This window comes from Neoarius graeffei, chromosome 18 (assembly GCF_027579695.1).
Source record: "Neoarius graeffei isolate fNeoGra1 chromosome 18, fNeoGra1.pri, whole genome shotgun sequence".
NCBI classification, from domain to species: Eukaryota; Metazoa; Chordata; class Actinopteri; order Siluriformes; family Ariidae; genus Neoarius; species Neoarius graeffei.
The window spans coordinates 1,805,753-1,825,828 of record NC_083586.1 but is presented as its reverse complement, the minus strand read 5'-3'; the positions used below and the strand labels follow the sequence as shown (position 1 = coordinate 1,825,828).

General features: G+C 40.4%; 1 protein-coding gene across 2 annotated transcripts in view; it reads right to left on the bottom strand.

The window, feature by feature from the left end:
* Window positions 1–15,603, bottom strand: part of LOC132865867 (zinc finger protein 883-like) — a 154,132-nt gene extending 138,529 nt beyond the window's left edge. The window contains exon 1 of one of the 2 annotated variants that reach the window (XM_060898368.1): window positions 15,505–15,603. The gene's annotated coding sequence lies outside the window, so the exon portion shown is untranslated. Of the gene's footprint in view, window positions 1–14,819; window positions 15,199–15,504 lie in introns of those variants that run through there. The other variant, XM_060898371.1, reaches the window with a different exon arrangement.
* Window positions 15,604–20,076: the final 4,473 nt, after the last annotated feature.

The window sequence follows — 20,076 nt, the reverse complement described above, 5'->3', positions numbered from 1 at the left end:
ACAATCACAGATACATAAAATAAAAGACCTGAACTTAACCAGTGTGTGTGTGTGTGCGCACTGTTATATGATTATTGTAACTGTGTATGGTCAGAAAAGACGATAACGCTACAAACAACCTGCGTGTACACCAGCAAAGTTATTTAGCTGCTGGCTAGCTGCAGCTTGTAGCTTCCAACGTTACTATGTGTCAGTATAGTGTAATGTAGTGCGGTGTAGTGTAACGCAAGGATAGATCTAGATAAGTTACTCTTTTTTTTTTTTTGGCCACAGGAAGGGTGGCGGGCCAGAATTTTAAAGTGGCGCACCGCCACGTTATAAGGGCCCGTGGAGAACAATGCAGTGTCTAATGTCCTTTACACATTCCTCAATTCTATAAAGCTGGTGTCTCATCTGGTTTTGCAGAAACATACAACTGTGTGTCATCAGCATAACAGTGGAAACTAATACCATGGTTACGAATAATATTACCCAGAAATAACATGTATAAAGAAAAAAGCAGCGGTCTCAAAAGTAGCCGGTCACCGGCGGCAAATCGCCGGCTATGGCTTGTTATGCTGCCGGCTATTGTCAGTCGAGTCACAAAATTTAATATTAAATATTTCTGACAGCAAAAAAAGTTGTGAACGTAAATTACATCCACTATGTCATGCATGTCCGTTGCCGCGTCAACTGTGTTTACATCCTCGACATGAGTGCAGCCATTACTGCCGCCTGTGTTGCCAGATTGTGTTTACATCCTCGACATGAGTGCAGCCATTACTGCCACCTGTGTTGCCAGATTGGGCGGTTTTCCGCCCAATTTGGGCGGTTTTAAGTGCATTTTGGCGGGTTTTGAACATATTTTGGGCTGTAAAACGTCAGCAGTATCTGGCAACATATTTTTTTACTTAATACAAGAAATTAATGGATGCCAACGTTTTTGCCAAAATGGTATTTTATTTTCCATTGTTTAGGCAGCTTCAGCATCATACTGTGAGATTCTGTTCAAATTGTTTTTTTTCTTCTATGAAGCCTGAGCCATTTATTTTATTAGTTTATAATTGTTTAATTTAGTCTTCAGGAGAGACTGCCTGCACACAGTACTAGTATTAATAGTTTTTTTTTTCTTACATGAAAGCTGAGGCATTTATATTATATTTAAAGGTAACTTCATGTTGTTCTGTGAGGTTCTATGCACTTTAACTTTTGAACCAACAGGAGCATTTGGATAAGTAAAGCCTATTTTTCTGCATTTTTGTAGTCCTGGTAATCTTTTATATTGGTAAAGTTGTTTATAGGACCATTTCTCAGTGTCTTTTTTTAATCAATAGTTTTTCAGTAATAACTTAATATTTAACATATCACTCAATTTTAAACAACCCCCGCGCCTCCCCCATGGCTTGCCCCCATAGTCTCCAAAATTTCTGTGGGAAACACTGGCGTGCGTAACAACGCTAATCAAGCTTAAGCTAGACGACCCACCTCAAATACCTGTCCAGGGTAAATGTTATCCCAATTTTAGATGGCCTGTTCCAAACCATCCCGCCCCATGAAAAATTCGTACTTGCATATCTCTATCTATCTATCCATCCCTGGACACTTTGCGTGCATTATGTCTGCCGCTGGCAGACATTTTACCATTTTGCACCCTGCTGTAAATTATTTGTACCCTGCTATTCTCCCAAACTTTGAAGCCCCTGAAAAAGCAGTGGGCCTAAGACAGCACCTTGTGGAACACCAAACTTTACCTCAGTACGTCTAGAAAAATCACTATTTACATCAACACACCGACAGCGATCAGTTAAATAAGAGCTGAGCCAGGAGAGGGCCGTTCCCTTAACTCCCACAACATTTGCTAGTCTATCGAAAAGAAAGGAATGATCAATGGTATCAAATGCTGCACTAAGGTCAAGTAACACAAGCAGCAAGACACAGCCCTGATCAGACGCCAACAGTAGGTCACTTACTACAATGTTTCTCAATCTATGGGCCGTGGACCGGTACCGGTCCGTGAGATGATTACCGTTGGTCCGCAAGCCTGCCTCTGCACTAGTAGTCAGTATTATAATTTCAAACTACTGGTCACTGTCAATCAGATTATGTAGAAGATCAATTGGTTGGCTCTGCTCTCAGTGCTTTTGTCATTGTGTGCCACGTAGCATAAGTCCCGCCCCCCCATTCTAGAATGTTAAGCGTTCCCGCCCGCGCGAGGTTGCACATTTGCACTTATTCATTCATTCTGTCCCAAGTCCAGTCATTCACGCACACACGCTTTATGAGAGCAATATCATGGCATGTTCAAAGCAAACTACTTTTGACTCTTTCCTTGGAAAGCGTCCAGCTGACAGTGCAGATACACAATATGAGCCAGAGGCAAAAAAACAATCGCCCATTCACTCGCAATTACGACCCTTCATACATACAATTCGGCTTTATTTCAAGTGATAGTTGTCCCCTGAAACCAATCTGTGTTATCTGCCAAACCATGCTCAGCAACAATGCTATGAAGCCATCCAAATTACGCCAGCATTTGGAAACTAAACATTCGCATCTCAAGGATAAATCAGGATTTTTTCAGAAGAAAACGTGATGAATTGGCCACCCAAACTAAAGTGTTGAAAAGTAATTTGACCGAGAATGAAAAGCTAACAAAGGCATCATACATGATTTCACACCACATTTCCAAAATGTCAGGCACCCTTCACAACTGAGGAGAAGCTAATTATGCCTTCGATTGTTAAGTTCAAGTCAACTTTATTATCAATAATGCCATATGTGCAGGACATACAGAGAATTGAACTGTTACTGCTTGTAGTGAGGTGTTAGGTCCGGCTGCTGCAGCCAGAGTAAAAGAGATTCCTCTGTCAAATGACAATCTGTCGTCGAATTGACGATATGGCGGCAGACATCGAAATGCAAATTTTAGAAAGGGCAAAGTCATCTGACTGGTTTGCCATTCAATTGGATGAGACCACAGATCTCTTGAACTTGTCTATGCTTCTGGTCTACATCAGATATGCTCATGAGGGCCGGTTTCATGAGGATTTTTTGTTTTGTAAGGTGCTTCCAGGGACCACAACCACTGAAGAAATATTCCGTATGCTTGATGGGTACATCTCTGGGCATGGGTTGATATGGGGGCATTGTGTCGGTGTCTGCACAGATGGGGCAGCGGCTATAACTGGCAGGCACAACAGAGTTGTTGCTTGGGTAAAAGCCATTTCACCATCAGTGCAGGCAACACACTGTGTTATTCATCGAGAGGTACTTGCCTCTAAACGCCTGTCCACAGAGCTTCATGAAGTTTTAAATCAAGTGGTCAAAATAGCAAACTTCATTAAGGCCAAACCGACAAATTCCCGTCTATTTACAGCTCTGTGTGATGAGATGGGTGCAGATCATGTTCATCTGCTCTTGCACTCTGAGGTTCATTGGCTGTCACGGGGTAAAGTGGTAAACAGAGTGTACGAGTTGAGGCATGAGGTTGAGGCATTCTTGACAAATAAATGGTCCAATCTTGCCGATCACCTGCGAGATCAGTCTTGGCTTATAAAGGTAGCTTATCTTTCTGACATCCTGGACCATTTCAATATGCTAAACCTGTCGATCCAAGGCCAAGCGTGTGACATTTTTCAAGCCAATGATAAAATCATGACTTTCAAAAAGAAGCTCTCAGTCTGGACCTACAGAGTTAATAGAGGTGTGTTTGACATGTTCGGCTGTCTGTCGTCTCTGGCTGATGAAGGTGTGGATTTGGGGCAGGTGCCGGCAGTGATCGCGCAACACCTTACCGAAACACTGCATCATGTTGAGTCATACTTCCCCTCAAAATCCCATCTCATGGAAAAGCAATGGGTAAGAGATCCGTTCACCAACCCAGAAACAAGCGCTCTGCCACCTGTGGTGCAGGATAAACTTCTGGAGCTTTCGTGCGATGCTGGTCTGCAGTCGAGATTTGGTCGACTTTCTCTGTCTGAATTCTGGCTGTCATGCTGCGATGAATATCCCCAGCTGAGTGAGATGGCAGTGAAAACACTGATGCCTTTCCGTTCAACATACCTCTGCGAGACCGCATTTTCACATTTGACAGCCACAAAGACAAAATACCAAAACAGGCTCAACTCAGAAAACACACTCCGAGTGGCCTTGTCATCCTGTCTTCCTCGTTTCGACCTGTTAGTGGTGAGAAAGCAGGCACATCCTTCGCATTAGAATGCTGACTTTTACCAAATCTCTGTGGGTGACTGGGCCTGTCATTTGAGGTTAAAAGTCAGCACGTAGCCTACGTTCAGTTCACCCTTCTTCATACTGGGACTGTGTAATCAGTCAGTATTAGGGCTACAGTGGGTCTTTAGGTTTCTCGGTTTGAGGTCCCATGTTTCTGGTAGACCTTTTTATAAAAGTGTGTATATGTTATTGAGGCACTGTTTGGCAGTGCTTCAAGTTCAAAGATGTAGTTTAAAAAAAAAAAATCTAAAACACAAAAGTAAAAGAAAAAAATCTTGGTTTAATAGTTCTTACGCAAATGGTAATAATAGGTTATTAATAATAGTCAAATTATTGGGCCTACATATAATTTGTAATTTGGCAATAATCTCAAAGCCAAAGCACTTTTGTTAGTTTCCCTTGTTTAATAATAGTTTAGGCCTAAGCAATAATAATAGGCCTACTACTAATAATAATAATAATAATAAATTATTATTATGGCATATCTTTGGACAGTTACTGGTCATTTGGCAGTTTTCTACAATTCTGCCAATGCACTCCTGTTAGGTCTTATTTAGCCAAAATATTGTTATGCTGGTATAAGCCTGCTACTTGTAACAAGTACTATTAACAAAAAAAATAAAATGAATAATAATAATAATAATAATAAACTACGTATGTATGCATCTATCCATCCATCCATCTATGGAGGCGCACACGATGTGTGTGTGTGTGTGTGTGGGGGGGGGATTTAGGGGGGTGCACAGAGGCGTAGGCACCAAGGCCTAAAGGCCAATTTATGCTGACAACGCAGTCCTCGCAGACGGCGTCGCAGATAGCGTCTGCGTAGCCCCCCCACCTTCGCAGATGCTCTGCGCGCACCTCCCAAAAATTGTGACCACCGCAGAAGCCTCGCAGACAGCATCGCAGACAAGAGGGCTCTGATTGGTCCACTCTACATCCGCTGTACACGCACTTCCGCTTCCCTACTTTCCCGGTTTGTTTTGTTTTCACGACCGCCATTTTTAAAAACACGAGCGAAGATGGAGCAGCACGAAGAGCGGTTGATCGAGGAAGTACGTACATCTATATGACTCCAGTTCTAGTCATTATAAGTAACTGGAGGATAAACACTCTACTAACCGCACCCACCAACTACTCCTAGCGATTTCGCGACTTCGCGCCCCCTTGCGTTGTGGCAGTGAATAACATCACGCACGCCTATTACTCCCCGCTCAACGATAAATTACAACTGTCTGCGAAAAGCTGTCTGCGAAAGCCTTGTCGCAAGAGCATGCAGAGGCCTTAACATTACTGGGCCCCAGAGCAAAGAAGTTTGAGAAACCCTGATTTACTACTTTAACCAGAGCTGTCTCAGTGCTATGATGAGGTCTAAATTCTGACCGATACATTTCATGGACGTTATTCCTATGTAAATATGAGCATAACTGCTGGGCCACAGCTTTTTCTAGGCTGTTGGAGATAAAGGGGAGGTTTGATATTGGCCAGTAATTGGACAGCTGACAGGGATCAGTGCCAGGTTTTTTTAATCAGGGGTTTGATAACTGCAAGTTTAAAGGATTTGGGTACATAGCCAACCATGAACCTGAAGAAATTTATTATTTTTAGAAGCAGTTCAATTACTTCAGTGCTTGTACTCAGTGCAATATGTATACTGTTCCTACTTATTCAGGTGACATTGGACATACCTAACAACCTGTGTTTTCTCTTCCTCTTTCCTCCCCCCTCCCCCCAAATCTGTCCCTCTGAGTTACATGGAGTCAACAGGAAATGGGCCATTTTCAAAAAAAAATGTACCTATTACGGTAAAGTAGTCGTCGTTTTCACTTATTTTTCAGTTTCTCATCAGAACAGAGGGGTTTAATTGAAAAATGATTCACATAACTGCATAGACAATAAAAACCTCTAAATTTTCATACTGAAGTTTTTATCTTATTTAATAAGAAAAATAAGAGTGATGTGTTATAATTTTTCTTTACCATTACCAATGCAAAAACTAATTATTCATAAATATATCTTACATTCTTGAACTTACTCAGGAGTAAATTTTATTTTTCACAAAAATAACTAATTAGGTGTTTAAACAAAAGTATTGAGTACATTATCTGATTTTTTTTTTTATAAATTCAAAAAATATTGTTGTTACTTTAGTTTCTTTACCGTTACTCAAAAACATTTTTGAAAATAATTAGTTCCTAGTGCTTGCTAAAGAGGGAGCTGTTCGACATCCTGAAGTGCCAGGATGTTGGGACTCCATTTTGAATTTTTTTGAGGCAGTGGAGGCTGAAAGGTGAGCAAAACATTTCATTAATGACTCATGTCACACAAATATACTTTCTTTACCGTGATGCACATATCATCTTATAGACATCAGTGATCAAATTACGGTAAAGTAGTCGTCGTTTTCACTTATTTTTCAGTTTCTCATCAGAACAGAGGGGTTTAATTGAAAAATGATTCACATAACTGCATAGACAATAAAAACCTCTAAATTTTCATACTGAAGTTTTTATCTTATTTAATAAGAAAATCTTATTTAATAAGAAAAATAAGAGTGATGTTTGTAGTTGCTGATTAAGTTTGAGTGATGAAATATGAGCAATTATTTGAAAGCATAACTGTCATGCTGTGTTGTAAGAGAATGAGACACCTTTACCGTTACCATATACTTTCTTTACCGTTACCATTCCTAGTAACGGTAAAGAAACTTTGGTAACGGTAAAGAGAAAATCATGCATAAATGTCTGTTTTTTCTAGATTTCCAGGCCAAATAGAATTGAATTTAAAATATTTTAAGTCATTGTGTACCAGATGAAATATAATAAAAGCTTTTTGGGTATGGTAACGGTAAAGAAAGCCACAATTTCAGAAAAATTAATTTTTTTATAAAAATAGGAATCTAGCTTTGCTGATTAGTAGGACTTGATTTTAATCAATCTGCAATCTTTTTGTACATTTATAGAAAGAAAGAGTGACAAAAAATTTCTCATTTCTTTACCGTAATTGGTACAATTTTTTGAAAATGGCCCAAATCTTTTGGTGGAGACCTCGACTGGCTCTCGTAGCCTGCAGGGAATCAGCCGTCAGACATTCTGTCGCATGTCCCAGACCCGGTGAATTGTAACTGAATTGTCTTGGCCAGCCCTAAGGGTCCCATCTGCCTGCACTCACTCTGATCTATAATTCCAACTGTCTCATTGCTGAGGAGTGTGCTCCCATCACCCAATCAAGCATCCAGCCAGAGCAGGTAATGATATTTTTTTAACCATATTAACATGCCATTGTTGTGTATTATGCATGATGTCAAGACTCATCTCTGCGAGCCTACCACACAGACTTAATACTTGTGTTATTTTTAGACATTGACACCTGTTGCCTATACTTATTCAGGTGACACTGGGCATACCTAACAACCTGTGTTTTCTCTCCCTCCCCCCAAAATCTGTCCCTCTGAGTTACATGTCGGTCCTGGGATCGAGATGCTGACCTCTTCTGCTCCTCGGACCTGCTTGATCCATCCTGGTGCCCTGTGTCTGGTTGGAGTCTCATTGCATCGCTCCTGTGGAGGATGGCCCCATGAGGACAGTTGAAAGTCACACTTGGAGGACGCTCTGGACTCTTACAGTAATGCTTTTATGGCTGAGGACTACAGTTGACTTGCTAACTTTAGGACTGCAGTTGTCATGAACAGTTTTGCACTCAAGTTTCCATCAATGAAGAGTTACATCATCAACGAAACTGTCTTCATGTTAAAACTGTTATAGTCATGCTGTCTGTTGTTGCCCAAATGAGGATGGGGTCCCTTTTGCGTCTGGTTCCTCTCAAGGTTTCTTCCTCATGTTATCTGAGGGAGTTTTTCCTTGCCACCGTTACCACAGGCTTGCTCATTGGGGATAGATTAGGGATAAAATTAGCTCATGTTTTAAGTCGTTCAAATTCTGCAAAGCTGCTTTGCGACAATGTTTATTGTTAAAAGCACTATACAAATAAACTTGACTTCAGGTATTGTCTGTTTGAATAGACATGTAGGTAAGGGAGCTAGTATACAAGTTGAGGATTTTGATGTGGAGATTAACGAAAGTAGTTCAATTTCTCTAATGGCCCTTTTCCACTACCCTTTTTCAGCTCACTTCAGCTCGCTTCAGCCCGACACGGCTCGCGTTTCAACTATCTCAAAACAGCACGACTCAGCTCGCTTCAGTCCTGCTTAGCACCCAAAACTCACACGGTTTTGAAGTAGGGCTGAAGCGAGCCAAACCGAGCTGAGTGAGGCTGGGGGCATGAGGAGACACTCCCCTGTGCACTGATTGGTGAGGAGGAGTGTCCTCACATGCCCACACACGCCCCGCGAGCACGCTGGGATCTGTAAACACCGTAAACCCGGAAGAAGAAGAATTACGAGAATTTCTGGAGCCTTATGCACCTCGCCTCATCTATACGCTCTTGCCAGTATCTGTTGGCGTTGTCGGTGACAACAAGCCACAGCACCAAGACCAGCAACACTAACGACTCCATGTCCTCTGTGTTTATTGTTTACTATCCGGGTCGTGAGACTACCGCTTAAAAGATCACTGATGTCACTGTTTGCGCCGCTTAACGACATCACGTGATGTCCACCCACTTTCGCTAACTCCACCCAATGTGTCCACCCACTTCCAGCCAGCACGGTTCAGCGCGGTGGTAGTCGAAATGCAACTCCAATAGCCCCGCTCAGCCCGACTCAGCACGGCACGGCTCAGCCCGACTCAGCCGCGTTTGTAGTGGAAAAGCGGCATAATGCCCCTTTTCCACCAAAGCAGTTCCAGGGCTGGTTCGGGACCAATGCTTAGTTTGGAACCAGGTTTTCTGTTTCCACTGACAAAGAACTGGCTCTGGGGCCAGAAAAAACAGTTCCAGGGTAGCACCAACTCTTTGCTGGGCCAGAAGAAAGAACCGCTTACGTTTGGGGGGGGGTGCGGGGAGTTGTTAAGACCAACAACAATAGCAAGACCGCGAAAGGTTGCCATTTTTAAGCAACGAGAAGCAGCAGCTGTACAAACGCGAAGTAATCCATTATTGTTGTTGCTGCTTCTTCTTCTCCGTGTTGTTGTTGCTTCGATAGTCGCGCCAAGGTTTATGCAAACGCAGCGACGTAACTGACATATACAGCGACGTAACTGACGTGGCTCCCCTTAGCACCCCGAGCTATGGAAAAGCAAACTGGTTCTCAGCTGGCTCGCAAGTTGAACGAGTTGTGAACCAGCACCAGCCCCGAACCAGCCGTGGAACTGATTTGGTGGAAAAGGGGTATAAGGCAGGGCTCTACATTAACTTTTGAAACCACTTATCCTGTCGGGCAAGTTGAAAGGAAATTTACTTGTGCGAATGTGAAGTTGACTTGTCCGAAGAAATATTTGAGAAAAAAAAAAACCCACAAAAACTATTTGTAATAAACTAATTTCACCAGAATTATTTTTACACAATCTATTCACTGCAGAAAAAAATTGGACTCCATCAATCATTAATTTATTTATGAGAAATTGAAAACCAGAAAATTAAAATTATACAGTATATTTTCATTTTTAAATTATTAACTTTGAAAATATATCCTCCACTGATTAATTATTGTTGTCTAATTATTCATTGTGGCTCCTGTATGGTATTTAATGGTTGCGATGAAAGTTGCGGTGTTTTTTAGGTTTTTGTTGCAATTACATTGCAGGAGGAAGTGAAAGTTGCGAGAAATTGTTGCGATTTTCTCTTTTTGTGATTAAAATTGAGTGATATGTTAAATATTAAGTTATTACTGAAAAACTATTAATTAAAAAAACAAAGACACTGAGAAATGGTCCTATAAACAACTTTACCAATATAAAAGATTACCAGGACTACAAAAATGCAGAAAAATAGGCTTTACTTATCCAAATGCACCTGTTGGTTCAAAAGTTAAAGTGCATAGAACCTCACAGCACAACATGAAGTTACCTTAAAATATAATATAAATGCCTCAGCTTTCATGTAAGAAAAAAACTATTAATACTAGTACTGTGTGCAGGCAGTCTCTCCTGAAGACTAAATTAAACAATAATTATAAACTAATAAAATAAATGGCTCAGGCTTCATAGAAGAAAAAAATTTTAACAGAACCTCAGTATGATGCTGAAGCTGCCTAAACAATGGAAAATAAAATATCATTTTGGCAAAAATGTTGGCATCCATTAATTTCTTGTATTAAGTAAAAAAAAATAATGTAATGTAAAGTGCACACAGTCCTTCACTGTAAACATAACACTTTCAGTAACAGAATTTAAGCCTATATAAACACTGACTTGCACATGCTGCTTCTCTTGAACGGAAACACGGAAGTAAGGCGGAAGGTGGTTTGTCAACGTCACCTCAAGACGACGCCAACGATTGGTCAAATTTGCGGGAAAGTTGAGGTGATTGGATATAATTGCAACACCGCCCTGAATTCACGGGGATTGGTTGAATTTGCGTTGAAGTTGCAAATCGCAACATCGCGAAATCTTGGAGGGTCTGGTTAACGACCGTTTACTTTTCAGCTCAAATACACGAAGCAGTATTGGCCGGTTTCGCGAGCGGAATAGACCCCTTTCACTGATGTCACCCGAAACCGGAAGTAAACAGACCCTGCGCCATTTTGGAAGACCAACAAACTCGTGATAAGGGGATAATAACGGCAGCGGTATGTGAACCCACGAGAATAAAGTGGAGTGGCAAACGACTTAAACAAACAAATCTGAGCTGTTTTATTTATGATTTATTGGCCCAACAGTAGACTTGAAAGAAACCTGTGTGAGACTTGGCAAAAAACTGTGGATATAATGGATAAGTCTGTGCATGATCTGCGGACACTTTGAGGTAAGCAAACGCAAGAAATTCAGATTTAAAACATGCTAAATTGGCCCCAAGTTGATAACTGTATGAGGAGCAAGCCTCCCAGACTTCTACAATTTAATAATAACTTAGGATGGTTTGGGGTAGAGCCCTGCACTCCCGCGGGAGTCCCGCGGGACCCGCCGCAAAGCAGTGCGGCGCGGGACAAATTTTGAAAGCTCATTGCGGGCGCGGGCGGGACCGGAAGTGCACATATGCGCGCGCGGGTGGGAGCGGTGATAAGCTGTAATCCCACTAACTAAAAACGTGCTTGAAATAAAATTTATAAATTATTAATTTATGTCTATCATATATAATTTGTGCTGGATATTTTATTTGGCATTAATAAAAACATTTTAAGATGCCTAAATTTGCAGAGAAAGTCAGATTGCCGAATTGAGTGAGAAATAGCATTTTAAACTTGCCATTGATCACTCTAATGACTCGCAGTTCACACCCAGCTAGCAAGAGAACCATGAGTGAATTGATTTACTTGTTGCGTTAGTCTACAACTTTAACCAGAGAGATAGGTTACACAGTCACTACGTTTACATGCACATAGAGAGAATCGAATTTCTGCCGTTGCTCGACTGAAATCGAAGTTCAAAATGCCATGTATACACCTTAATTCGGCTGAAATTGAACCGAACTTGATTTCTCGGAATCGAGCTACACGACCTAGTTTATGCGATTTCTGCCGAGCTACTTTGTGCATGTATACCCTATCGAGCTACTTCCGGAAGTGACGAGTGACGAGACCACAAGCGGGAAACACAACAGCCTCGGTCGGCATGACAACGAATCATGACAACGGCATGAATCTTTTCTTTTTGTGGCATTGTTTGCACTGTTAAAATTTAGCTCACTTACTGTATCACCAAATACATCTGTACAGCTGTTGCATAGCTGTGAATTGTGTACATAAACAAGTCATTGTATTTGTGTGTGTGTGTGTGTGTGTGTGTGTGTATATATGTCCAACATCTGAAGAATGTCAATAAAAACAAAACAATTGAACTTTTTGTGTGTTTATTAAGACATAAGTTAAATTGTAAGCAAAAAATATATATATTTTTTTGTAAGCAAAAAATGGACTTTAGAAAAATATTATTGTGCAAAATAAGTTGTCTTACAAAACAGTGGTCTGCGCCGGACAGTTTGTAGCCATAGTCTGTTAGAGCAAGCCTAACAGCTTGAACACGGAACTGCTAGTGTTGCCAGATTGGGGGTTTTAAGTGCATTTTAGCGGATTTGAACATGTTTTGGGCTGGAAAACGTCAGCAGTATCTGGCAACACTATAGCTCTTCTTCATGACGACAACCGGAAGTGTACCAACACGATGGGGCGTGTAGCGCCACGTGTGGCTCGGGTGCACAATGCACCTTGCACAATAGCCCGATTTCACTTGTGCATGTAGGATTGGATTTCTCTGGCACCCCTGCTGGGACCCTTTGCTCGATTACCAACAGCAGCTCGATTTGGACGTGCATGTAAACGTGACTAGTGATGGTAGGCTTGACTCAATGCTATCCCAGAAATCCTTCCTGTAATATGCAAATTTGGCTGTCCAATCAGAGGCGGCCAAATTTGCATATTACAGGAAGGATTTCTGGGATAGCATTGAGTCAAGCCTACTGTCACTGTGTAACATGTCTCTCTGATTAAAGTTATAGACTAACGCAAACAGGAAATCAATTCATTATTGGTACAAAGCAAGCCCATTCACTTTTTTATGCTGATCAGAGAATTACAATGGTTTCTCATGTGATAAAAATGTGTGATTTGCGATTAAATATTTTAGTCGTTTGATAGCACTAATTATTATTATTAGAGATACTACATGCTGAATTCAGAAATAAGGTAAACAATAACAAACGTGAGCTGTAGATATTTATGCTCAAATCCACTCAAAGTAGGGGCAGGGCACCATCACGCTGTGTCAAGACAAGAACTTTCCTGAGAAATAACGCGAACGTCTGCATCATGTGGGATTTGCGGGCGGGAGCGGGACAAAATATGGCGGGCGGGAGCAGGACTGAAAATCATAATTCTTTGCGGGCGGGAGTGGGACTGCACAATGCGGGCGGGAGCGGGACTGAAAAATCCGACCCACGCAGACCTCTAGTTTGGGGCTTGCTCGCTGCTGCCAGGTTGGTTGTTGAGTAGCCTGACTGTTTTTTTTTTTTTCCCTTGCATGTGGTATCATTGTTGACGCGGGGTTGTTTTTTGAACATGCTAATGCGGACACGATTTCCCCTGATGAGTTATGACTTCAGACGCGATGCGTGTGTGGAGGTGTGGAGTCCACGTGATATGTGCATAAGATAGGCTTCTCATGTGTTTGGAGATCCGCGCTCCGAGACAAGCGCAAGCACACACACCCCCAAGGGAAAAAAAAAGGGGCCCCCCGAAAATATCAGCATAGTTCGAACACTGAGTGTAGGCACTGGGTGTAAACAACAAATAGTTTACAATGTCTGGGTAGCAAACAGATGGCAGAATTGGTGTCAGGTCCTCCTTATGTTTCCATTCTCCCTTGCCCCGAGTCTTATCATATGGGTCAAACCCATCAATCACAGCCAGTTTCTCCACATACCATGCCCTTTCTGCAACTGGTAATGTACTCACATAACTAGAATTATCATCCATCGTGTCACTTTACTCTCGCTCGTACTTTGTTTTATATTGTGAGTGCATGTACTTGGTCTTCCAATATGGCGCCTAACAAAATCTCGCAGCGCGGTGACGTCATGTGAAAGGGGTCTATATTGCGCATGTGCACATCGCTCTTTCCGAAGAGAAACATCCGGCGATTCATCAAAACAATATGTCGAGTGAGATGCTTCGGAAATCGTGTGAATAAACTGATAAATTTTATATGTAACCCAAATATCAGAGTATTTTGGCACTTGTCCGATCGGACAAGTAACTGAGACGATGAACTTGTCCGACATAAAGTAAGTTATCACTTGTCCCAGACAAGCGGACAACTGTTAATGTCGAGCCCTGTAAAAGGGGAGTAAAACATTCTAATTGCTGATATAATAGTTATATTGTTAACGACAGGGCTACTTAAATTGCCTGACCTTAAATTAGGAGCTAGAATTTTTTTGCCGGATATTCTCAATTTTGTCATTGAAAAAATTCATGAAGTTGTTGCTACTACATAATGTAGGTGTGCATGTGTCTATAGTGGTCTTTTTCCTGGTTAATTTTGCTACAGTATTAAATAGGAATCTAGGATTATTTTTGTTATCTTCTATTAGGGAGGAGAGATATGTTGATCTCGCAGCACTAAGAGCTTTTCTATACTTCAGGAAGCTCTCCTTCCACGCGAATTTGAACGCTACCAATTTTGTTTGACGCCATTTACGTTCCAATTTTCGAGTGGTCTGTTTTAAAGTGCGAGTGTCATCGTTATACCAGGGTGCTAATTAAGTCATATAATTAAAATCTGTATTTTTCTGTCAAGCTGGTTGTGGCCTATTGTTAAAAGGACTATACAAATAGTCAATTTATTAGACAATAAACTGCACTGAATACACAACCTCCTCGGCAGAGGTAATAATGTTGGCCAAACTCTCCACATGAACTCAGCTAAATCATGATCAGTTATGACGCGATTAGGATTACCCTCAGCCAACAATCTACACTTTTTACAGATGCAACTTTTTTTTGGTTTTGTGAACAGAAGACAGCATGGCGGATGAAGAATCGCAGCGAGCAGACCAACCTCCTGAAAGAAGCATCAGAGCAGTGCAGACACAAATCACTCCTGGGCACTTTAACTTTAAGAATAAAACCAGCGCGGAAACAGAACACAGAGCTTTGCGAGTTGGGCCTTTAGCCTTGAGTTAAAGTAAGAAGTTTCGTTGCTGCCAGAGCTCATCGTTAGACAGAGTTCTCTCTCTCTCTCTCTCTCTCTCCAGGGATCAGAGGCTTAGAGCTCAACACCATACGATTCTTCCAGTAACAAGATTTCTCGTTTGGGGAAACCATGCCTAAAACAGTCCCCTATGATTTCATCCATCTTCATTTTCAATGTGTAAAGCTTTCTGCTTAATACACTGCAGAGGGGGTGAGGCTGCCTGATTGGCTTTAAAAAAATTTAAAATAAAATAAAATTTAAAAAAAGAGGGGGAAAAAAAGCCTGTGAGGAATCAAGTCGGAATTTTGAGAAATAAAAGTTGGAATGGCGAGGAAGTTGCAATTTAGAAAAAAAAATAACGTGATTTAAGTGAAGATTATTTAAATACTTTAAACATACAACTAAGCAGGTTAGCCAAACTACAGCTCTCTCCTGAGTGGATAAGTAGTGCACTACCGAGAGTGCACACGGCATTATTTCATACTGAACGGAGTTCACCAAAACAGTGAAGTGGAGATGTATTAGGGATTCGACCTTCAGTTTAACTTACCTCAGGGTTTTAAATCTTCAGAGCCAGACACAATAACGTGCTTTTATTTTAATAAACCGAGGGGCTGATGTGGTTCATGGAAGCAGCGGGTCCCCCCCTTTTTCTTCTCCAATGTTTTCTAGCGGTTGGAGAAGCAGCTACTGGACGCGTTAGCGCCACCACCTGGACTGGAGTGGAGTTTCAGGGTGGCGGACGCCTTTCCCAACCAAATCCTCACACATTTCTACAAATAACAATTATAATGTCATTTTAAAAAGTGTAATGTTTCATGCCTGGACCCATTTGGTTGTTCTGAACATGTCTGTGCTGGGGTTTTTTTTTTCTGCTAGAAGCTAAAATTCTCTGGGGCTGGTTTGCTTCCAGTGGAACTGATGCATAGCACAACATGGGCGGAATAATAAAGAAGACTCCTCTGAGGCACATAAAGCCAGCAGACTGCATCTATTTGAACTGCTGCTCATGCAGCATAACACACCTGCTGTCTACCCACCGGTGTAGAGAGGTGTGGAGTGGAATGAAGACCATCGCTGGTTACAAGCCAACCAGCAATGAAGGAGAGGATGGCAATGTGGAAACGGCAAAAGAGCTGAATCTTTATTTCAACAGATTTGATGGCATGATCCCAACTCACCACCACCACTCTTCTGCGGGATGGCTACAACCACACACTTCACATTCTCGCCCCTCCCCCGCATCTTCTTGCCCAACCTCATCTCCATTTCAGGATCTTGGTCGCACCTCTTCAACAGACCCCTGGCTGAGTACCCCGCCCCCAGAAACATCTTCATCCCTCCCCCACCTCCACACTGATCATCAGCGAGGAGCAAGTGAGAAGACAGCTGAAGAGACTCCATGCAGGAAAATCAGCAGGCCCAGATGGTGTTAGCCCCTGTATAACTGTACAAGCCTGATGTTGTTTTAGGTCATATTTATGCAGAAATATAGTAATTCTAAAGGGTTCACAAACTTTCAAGCACCACTGTATCTCTCCTTTTATGAAAAATGTATTGGCCTATTTCTTTGAACAATAACAAAGCATCAGTGGTCTTCATGGTTTGTTTTGTTTTATTAAACTTTCAAAAAGTAAAATAAGAAACAAAATTATGGTGGGGGTCACACAGCAGACCTGGGCCCCAATTAAAGAGTGCCCTATAAAGAAACATAAAATAAAATTAATATAACTTAATATACTATAGGGTCATTCCATGCCAAATCAACAAATATCTGACAAATTTATGCTTGACCATCTCAGATTTCAATGAAATTTGGAGGGCTCAGAGATACTATTAAAAGAAGTTAATCCCCAAAATTTGAGCTTCCTATCTCCAACGGTTTCAGAGATACAGGCATTTGAATTTTTTTTATTTTTTTGCATTTTGCTCAAAACATACATATTTCAAAGTGTAATATAATCTTTATTATGCAAGATAGAAACCTAAAATTTTGCACAAAGAGACTCAATGTCTTGTACTACAAGTTTCAACTTAGAATTTCAATGGTCATTGTATATTAGATGGTGATTTTAACAAGGAAATTAAAAAGACAAATTTGCATTTTTTGCATTTTTAATTCATTCTGGAAGCTTGCCTGTGGCAGTAATGCTTAAACTAAGAATGTTATTCAAATCTACACAGAAATATCTACCAAGTTCAGTTTTACCAAGTCTCCACTATTCCTAGTTTGTCTTTAATAGGGTTTTGAAATTCGCCGATTTCTAAAACATGCCATTTTCAGTAGCATGGATTCCAATGTAGGATAGCAGTTAGGAACTTGTAAATTTTTTTCAATAATCTCCTAGACCCATATTTTATATTTCCAAGTTTTTGTTCTGTGTCTCTCAAGTATTTCTGAGCTACAGGTGTTTAAAAAATCAATTTTTTCCAAATTCGAATTTTTGATATTATTTCCATTTTATTGATGATTAAGGACTGATAAATACAACTAAATGATTTGTATAGATAAGGAAACGTTTTACTTGTGTTCATGTCACAGAAATATGCTTTTAAAAATATTATCATTTTGAAATAAGCTAAATAATATATGAACATTTCACATTTTTCAGTAAATATATATATATAAACTAAAGAAGTCAGTCATTTTTCATATAAATCACTTAACTTACAATTTCTGTTGTATGTTAGTTTATGGCAGTCAGAATCTTTCTTTAGTCCAATTCCTATAGTTCAGCCATTTCTAGATGTCTAAGAACAAACTCATTTATACTGATCTCAAATTGAAAGGAACTACAATTAAATTCCCTAGTCAACTATTCAAAATATGCAATCCTTGCAAAGAAACACATTCAGTTAATAACATTGGTAAATTTTCTCAGTGCTCTGTATTACAATGTATTTAATATAATCCAAGCAATATAATGTTATCTGAACAAGTATGCAGTTTACAGACTCTAAAACTATAAGATATGAGCCACCTGTTCTGATATCAAAGGTCACCTATTGTGCTGTGTTGATATTGATAAGGCTGGCTGTTGACTGGTGCACAATAGCTGGTCATTGATTGCTAATGTTACACAGTCTTAGATTAAAATCAATTTACAAATAATTAATACTGAGCATTAATTGAAATTTTATTTAAAATTGAGGAAGAAACATGTCTCCTAACCTACTTGAGCCTTATTGAAGCATTTATTAACCTTCAAATATCAGTTATATGAAAATATATCAAAAATTCGAATTTGGTGAAAATGGATTTTTTAAACCCCTGTAGTTTAAAAATACTTGAGAGACACAGAACAAACATTTGGAAATATAAAATATGGGTCTTGGGGATTACTGAAAAAAATTTACAAGTTCCTAACTGCTATCCCACATTGGATTTCTTGCTACTGAAAATGGCATGTTTTAGAAATCAGCGAATTTCAAAACCCTATTACAGACAAACTAGGAATAGTGGAGACTTGGTAAAACTGAAATTGGTAGATATTTCTGTGTAGATTTGAATAACATTCTTAGTTTAAGCATTACTGCCACAGGCAAGCTTCCAGAATGAGTTAAAAATGCAAATTTGTCTTTTTAATTTCCTTGTTAAAATCACCATCTAATATACAATGACCATTGAAATTCTAAGTTGAAGCTTGTAGTACAAGACATTGAGTCTCTCTGTGCAAAATTTCAGGTTTCTATCTTGCATAATAAAGATTATATTGCACTTTGAAATATGTATGTTTTGAGCAAAAAACAAAAAAATCGAAAAATTCAAATGCCTGTATCTCTGAAACTATTGGTGATAGGAAGCTCAGGTTTTGGGGATTAACTTCTTTTAATAGTATCTCTGAGCCCTCCAAATTTCATTGAAATCTGAGATGGTCGAGCATAACCTCTTGTTGATTTGGCATGGAATGACCCTATATAAATGAGGGTAAGTGAAGAAGTTCTAAGACAGATGCTATAATTTCAAAAGAATTCAAAAAAGGAATACAAAGAAGGAATTCTCCGATGGAAACATCGCTTGCAGAAGAAGACTTAAATGGAGGATATGTAGAGAAATAGCTTTATTTTCATAAATAAAGATTTTTTTCATTTGTCTTAGAACTTTTTGACTTACCCTCGTGTGTGTGTGTGTACACATATAAATAAAACTCATACAGTGGATATAAAAAGTGTACACACCCCATTAAATGATAGGTTTTTCTGATGTAATAAAAATGAAACCATGATAAATAATTTCAAAACGTTTCCCACCTATAACCTCACCTATGTGACCTATAACCTGTACCTGTATAACCTGTATTGAAAAACAAACAAATCAGTTACTGAGAAAAGCATAAAAAATAAAAAACACAATAAGCTGGTTGCATAAGTGTAGTAGTAGGCAGCCGTCGATCCCAGAGGACCATGAGAGTGTGCCCTAGGAACACTTTCAGTTGTCCAGTGCGTGAATGGCAGTCTCTTCCACACTTTGCACAGCAGAACTGTGTAGCAGCACTGACAGCTGTAGGACAAGATTTGCGGGCAGCTCTTTTCTCATCAGCTCCCTGCATGAGACTCTCCTCAAAAACTGACAGACCTTTTGTCATTGCCAGTTTCCAGGTACACCTGTCTGCTGCAAGCATCTGCCCGGAGTTCATGTCAATGGTGAGAGCTTTGAGGTCATGTTTTCAAGTGTCCTTGTAGCAAAGCTGAGGACAGCTGACTGGTCTGTGACCAGATGCCAGTTCTCTGTAGAGGAGGTCCTTAGGGATACGTCCATCTGACATGCTGGAGATGTGTCCTAGCCAGCACATGTGTCTCTGCTTCAGCAAGGCAAACATGGAGGTGATGTTGGCCCTCTGGAGCATTATGTTGTTGGGGACCTTGTCTCTCCAAGTGATTCCCAGGATATGCCTCAGGTAGTGCATGTGGAACGAATTGAGTCTTTGCTCCTGCCTTGATTTCAGGGTCCAAGATTTGCTGCCATAGAGCAGTATGTTCAGTACACAGGCCCTGTACACTTGGATCTTGATGTGCTCCATGAGCTTGTTGTTGGTCCAGACTCTCTTGGACAGTCTGGCAAAGGTTGATGCAGCCTTTCCAATGCGTCTGTTGATCTGGCTGTCCAAGGACAGATTGTTAG